The following is a 6,234-nucleotide window of genomic DNA, read 5'->3' as shown; positions in this document are numbered from 1 at the left end:
GCCTCCATACATATAGTTATTCCAGTTGCCAAGGGTATAGATAGATAGTTAGATAGATAGATATTCACAATCCTAGTGATAAACATGGTATTCAATTCTTGGCACAACATAAATCAAAGTCATTTAAGAAGTTTAGAAAGTTATGGAAACAGTTACAAAAAGCATTCTTTTTTGTCACAATCTTAAATTTGTAATCCTGTGTTCCCTTTTAGAATGCCATATGGAAAAGAAACAACATTTTAAATGGGTTTCTGAAGAACTGCAGTTGACATGAATACCGAAAAAACTTCACGAAACCACTAAATATTTGGCTTGTGTGGAGTCTACTTGAGGTTTTAAGAAGTCTGAAGACAAATTGTTATGTTAAGAGAAAAAGTCTTCAGACCATGGCTGACTTATCAACTGACCAATAACTTTCCGCACTGAACATTTAAATCACCCAGCCTTCAGAACTACAGACTTCCCTAATTAAGCAGCTTTCCCCACCCCCAGTGGTTTGGAATGGATCAGTGTATTGCTTTGGCTTCCCTGGCAGGAGCATGCACAATGTCTGGTCTGGTCAGCCATCCAAACCGCTTTCCCATACATCAAGGATCCAGGATAATTTCACCAGACACTTTAAAGTGCAATTGCAATTTGCCAATTTCCAGCTCACGTATCTTCCTAGAAAACAGAGATCTACACACAGCCCATGATATTTTTGCACGTGGACTGAGATATAGATCTTGGTAGATGCCTCAGAAATCTGGAAATGGATATGCTGCTAGCTATAGTAGTAAATTAAGCATCTTTCATATTTGGCATTGGTGCACAATTACAAAGTGAATAATAAAAAAGAGGTTTATATTTGGGATTACAGTTTGAACTGTTTTGTAGTGTCTTCTAGATGTAAGAATATATAGTGAATTCAGAATCAGAGGACAATGTGGTATTACAGTCATAGGGGTATAATGGACTTTCCTGAAGCCCTAAGTTCTTATAGAATTTTCAGATAAAACACCTTTGCATTCAAATTCCAAGTCAGCAGTTTCAGCAAAATTGTGTGTGTCAAAAGAAAATATATCAACAGGGGGTTCATATTTTGATTTCCTTGGACATTGCAGTGTGGAATTCTGCTGTTCTCCTCATGCTGGCCAGGGCTGAAAAATACTTGTTACAGAATTTCAGATGGTAACAAGGCCTGTCTGGTTTATTCATAAGTCCTGTGAGAGTTTAAGACATGCCACTTCAACTGAAGAGAGAAAAATGGGGCATCTTTCTGGACATCAATAGAGAATTCTGTAAATACTTCCCTTCAGCTTCTCTCCCTTTCAGAACCAGATCAATATCTGCTGGTCACTCATATTCTCAAATTTCGTGGGGGCTGCTGAGAGTTCAGCTGCCCTTATGCTCCCATGTCCATTGATGAAAGCTCAGGCTCAGCAGCTGGCTAGAGAACAGAAAGATCAAGGCCAATGTCAGATCCTACCCATATTTAGCATTTTAAGCCCCAGCCTTGTCCCACATGGATCATTGCCTTCTCAGTCTCTGGGGGTTATAAGTACCAGGCTTTATTGGCCTGCTATGTATCTGACAGTTCTAACACTGTCATCTTTTGCAATCTAGCTATATTTCATCTGGCTAAGAATTTCCATGGTATGAGAAGACTGTCTATAAGCTGAAGTTAGTACCTAATAAATTATAGGACTCCACTAGTGTTTGTGGAGGAGTACATGAAGTTTATGTGATAGCTATTACTTTTGTAAACCCAGAGAGTAATGGAGCTTGTTTCTTGGGAGAGAACAATTCTTATTTAAGTCAGTGGCCTTGGATAATCATGTATAACATAAAGAATATATTAGTGAATATGGAAAAATATAGTGAGGAGGAGGACAGCTCGGCATTGAGATGGAGGTGGTTGAAAGGCTAGAAATGGATAAAAAGTTTGCAGAAATAATTTTACCCTATTTCATGGCTATTTCTGTTCTCCCAGGCAATCCCTCATCTTGAACTGATAAAATAGCCCCAGAGTGGAGGGGAGTAGTGGGATAAGATTGGTGAATCCCACTTTCTTCTGCACTCTTCCCAACTGTGTGACAAAGTGTTCTGGAGATACAAGTATGTGTGTATGGACATCTCTAATAGTTACCAAGGCAGAGGACTATAATTCATCTTATTCTGTATTTCAAAGCTAGATTACATGTCAAAACCTCTTTTTAGCTCTATCAACCCATGCTTTCATAGTTCTTTGTGCCTCCAGTTCTCCTTTTGTTTTGTTCATTTGAATTCTTCATACCATCTTAGTGATCAGTAATATTATTTTTGTCTGGCAGATGAAAGTTGGACTTGGGGAAACCATATGACTTGGGCAATTCATCCCAATAAACAAGGATAGAACCATGTAGCAAGCTTAGTTTTAGAACATATCCAATTCTATAAATCACTAGGCCCCAGAAGGGCCTCCGCTTCCTACTTTCTACTTTCTGTTTCATTTGTGTTCATTCAAGATCTGTCTTCTGTTGTGTGGGCCCACTGGCTTGTTATTCTGAAGTGGAAAGTCTTAAGATTGCTGTTATCTCTGAGCTTGGCAAAGTGTTTCTGGGGAGTGTTTTAAGAGAATAAAGTATGATCTGTCATGTAACTGTTGCTAAGGAAGAAACACAGGACTAGAACCAGGAATTCCTGGTCATGCATAAGCTTCATGACCTGTACAAGGCCTATTGGTGTCTAAACTTCTCCATCCATATTCTCTGCCTGCCCCAACCTCATGGGAATATTATGCGGCTAAATGAAAGGAAATTATCTTGACCTACTTGGGTTTGATGAATTCTGCATTCTCTTCCAGTTCTTAGATGCTACAGGTCTCTACTTGGGTGGAGAAGTTGAAAATGGGAGTCCAGAAGAGATTTTTAGATGATCTATGATTTTAACAACTAGTAGACAAGTGATGACTATTCTTCAGCTCCTATCTCATCCTCATCAATAAGAGTCATTCAAATGTAGGAACTTTATAACTGGAGGTGTTAATTGGGATAAAAATCAATGGTAGTCTCTGTCCAGCTACCAATGCTGTATTTTACATGAATGGTATATGCTTCTGTTGAAGTTTTGAAGCAGAATTTTGGGCAATTCCACACCTTCTACAGGGAAAATCCTTTTGCTCTGTTTCTTAATGTTAATTTACTCCTTTTCTTCTTCTTTTCTTATCTCTTTCCTAGTGAACTTTCTTTGTTCTTTCCTGTGCAAATAGCTCATTAGATCTGTTTCCATTTGAGCTCAGCTCACCTATAAGATCCATTGTCTAAAGATCACTGATGTCTTAGTTCAAATTCTTATCAAAATGGCATCCGAGTAACTTAAGTCTTGGCTGCTTCTCCCTCTTGGGATATAGGTCCATTCTGGTTGGAATCAACAGTAGGAGAAAGAGGGCATGGACAGAGAGCATAAGCATGGGCTTCCACTCAGGGTCTACAGACAGTACAAGCAATATCAGGCAGGTGTACCTTGGTTTGCAGCGTACAATGAAAGACATCTTCCACCAAGCTCAATACCTAGTTTTGGTTATAGAGGATAATCCTTTTGCTTTGAACACGTGCTGTTTATGGAGTCAGGAATTCTTTTTTCTTTTTTCACCAAGAATAAAACTTCTATATTGAATATTCAGTAAATATTTACTGACAAATTATTTTGCTCCACCAGTCTTACACGTCCCACGTATAAGTAGACAACTAGAGTCCTTAAGGCCTTTTGGTTTTCTTTTACTTTACTTTTTTTTTTTTTTAAGATTTTATTTGTTTATTTGAGAGACAGCAAAAGTGAAAGAGATCACAGAGGGAAAGAGAGCAGGGAGCCTAACATGGGGCTGGATCCCAGGACCTAGGGATCATTACCTGAGCCAAAGGTAGACGTTTAATTGACTGAGCACCCAGGCTCAGTCACCCTGACCTTTTGGTTTTCAATTTTGTTTTCTAATCTATTAAAGTCTATTTTATTTGATTTTTTTCCCCAGTGACTGACTGATTTCATCCCTTATTGATCTTTGTTGGGCAGTGCCTTCTAAGATGTGGCCCAGCCTTCCCTGCACTCTTAGTGCTCTATAGACCTGGGTGTGGGCACAGCACTCGCCTTCTCCTACCTTGTCTGCTGCTCTGTTTCTTCACCTGACTGCTGCTACCTGACTCCATTCATTCCTCTGCTCAAAGGTCACATTCCCATTCATGCTATTACAGCTCCCCATAGCCTGTCATTTTATAGTCCTTTACCCTGCTTTACTTTTCTTCCAAGCACTTATCATGACTTGAAAACCCAATACTTATATGTTTGTTTGATCACATATGTTTGTGTGGTTTTCTCCACTAGAATATAAACTGTAAGAAAATATAGACTTTGTCAATTTAGTTGATCACTGCATTCCCATAGTCTAGAAGAGTACTGGTACAGGGTAAACTTTGAACATTTAAAAGAACTAAAGAATGCTCAAGGGAACTGCTTTATTAAGCAAAGAGTTCTTTTACATGCAAATAATCAGCATCTAATCTATCTTACTCATTAGGACTGAGTCAGTTGAAGTTGGAGGTGTCTTTTTTCAGAAAAGCCACAAGTTTGTTCAACTCATCAGAACAAAGGCAGGAAGCTGCTGCTGGTGAAGACTTGAGGGAATCAGGAATTCTTTGTTCATGATCTTGGCTCTGCCTCTTACAAACTATGTGAATTTCTTATTACTTAACAGTTTTGCCATCTGTAAAAGGAGAGTAATATTAGTATCTTCTATTCACTTCACAGAACTATATAAAGAAAATATATCAAAAATATTTATGTTTGTGAATTTAGACAATGTTCACATTTTTTATATATTTTTCCAGTTTTATTGAGATATAATTGATATACAAAACTGCTTTAGTTTGATTTTGAGTATACAATATAATGATTTGATATATACATATATTATGAAATGATTACCACAATAAGTTTCATTAACATCCATCCCTTCAAACAGTTACAGTTTTTCTTCTTATGGTAAGAGTTTTAATGGTTTATTCTGTTAGCAACCTTCATATACACAATACAGTTTCATGAACTATAATTACCACATCGTATATTACAACCCCAGAACATATAACTGGACATTTGTACCTTTTGGCCACCTTCACCTGTGATAGGTTTTCCTTCTGAATCTGATAGATGCTCAGTGTATTTTATGAAGTTATGTAACATGTCTCAATACAAGGAAAATAATAAATAAGAAAGTTGTTTTCTTATAAAAGGAAAAATAAAAACCTTCATTGAATACAGAAGAGTAGGATTTTCTATAGCTCTATCCTCAATTTTCTTCTGCATTTCCATTTCCTTTGCCTGCTGAGACCTGGATTCCTGAAGGTCATATAGATGTCAGCAAGTAGCTGCATGGAGCCATTAGTTTCTGCTCAGAGCCATTAGTTTCTGCTCTAAATGGAGAATTTCCTCTAGAGCACATTTAGCTGGGAGCAAACAATACCACTTGATCAAAGCTCTTATTATTAGGTCACATTTCTGATAAAGATGATTCAGGGATGTTATGCAGAATATTTTAAAAAATCTGAGTGGGTGAAGCACACCAATTGAAGGGGAAATCTGACTAATCAGAGTAGGCAGCCCTTGCCCCTGAGAAAAACCCAGTGGGTCATACCAGGATGGGAAGATGGACATGTTTATTTCCCATCAGCAGCTTGGGCTCTTTTCCTAAGCTTTTAAACCCTAACTTACCCTAATTATCATATACTACAGGCCGCTAATCAATAACTGGAGACATGTCATGTTAAAAAATATGGATTACTTTTATCCTTAAAATTACTCAACATTAAGAATTCAGCTAACAACAAAAAAAAATTTGACTAATGTAGAGTTATCTCTACATATCTACTAATGTAGAGTTAATGTAGAGTTAAAATTTATTTTTTTAAGATTTTTATTTTCATTTATTTGACAGACAGCGGTCACAAGTAGGCAAAGAGGCAGGCAGGCAGAAGAGGGGGAAGCAGGCTCCCCGCTGAGCAGAGAGCCCCGATGCAGGGCTCGATCCCATGATCCTGGAATCATGACTGGAGCCAAAGACAGAGGCTTTAACCCACTGAGCCACCCAGGTGCCCCTAATTTTTATTTTCTTAAAAGATATTATTTCTGTGAGAGAGAGGGTGTGAGAGCACAAGCAGGGGGAGAGGCAGAGAAACAGACTCTCCCTGCTGAGTGGGGAGCCCACCCCTGCAGGGCTTAATACAG

Source organism: Mustela putorius, unplaced genomic scaffold (genome assembly GCF_011764305.1).
Source record: "Mustela putorius furo isolate JIRA1106 unplaced genomic scaffold, ASM1176430v1.1 tig00003834_pilon_pilon_pilon, whole genome shotgun sequence".
NCBI lineage: Eukaryota > Metazoa > Chordata > Mammalia > Carnivora > Mustelidae > Mustela > Mustela putorius.
The sequence above is the reverse complement of the archived record's forward strand: the minus strand, read 5'-3'. Positions refer to the sequence as shown.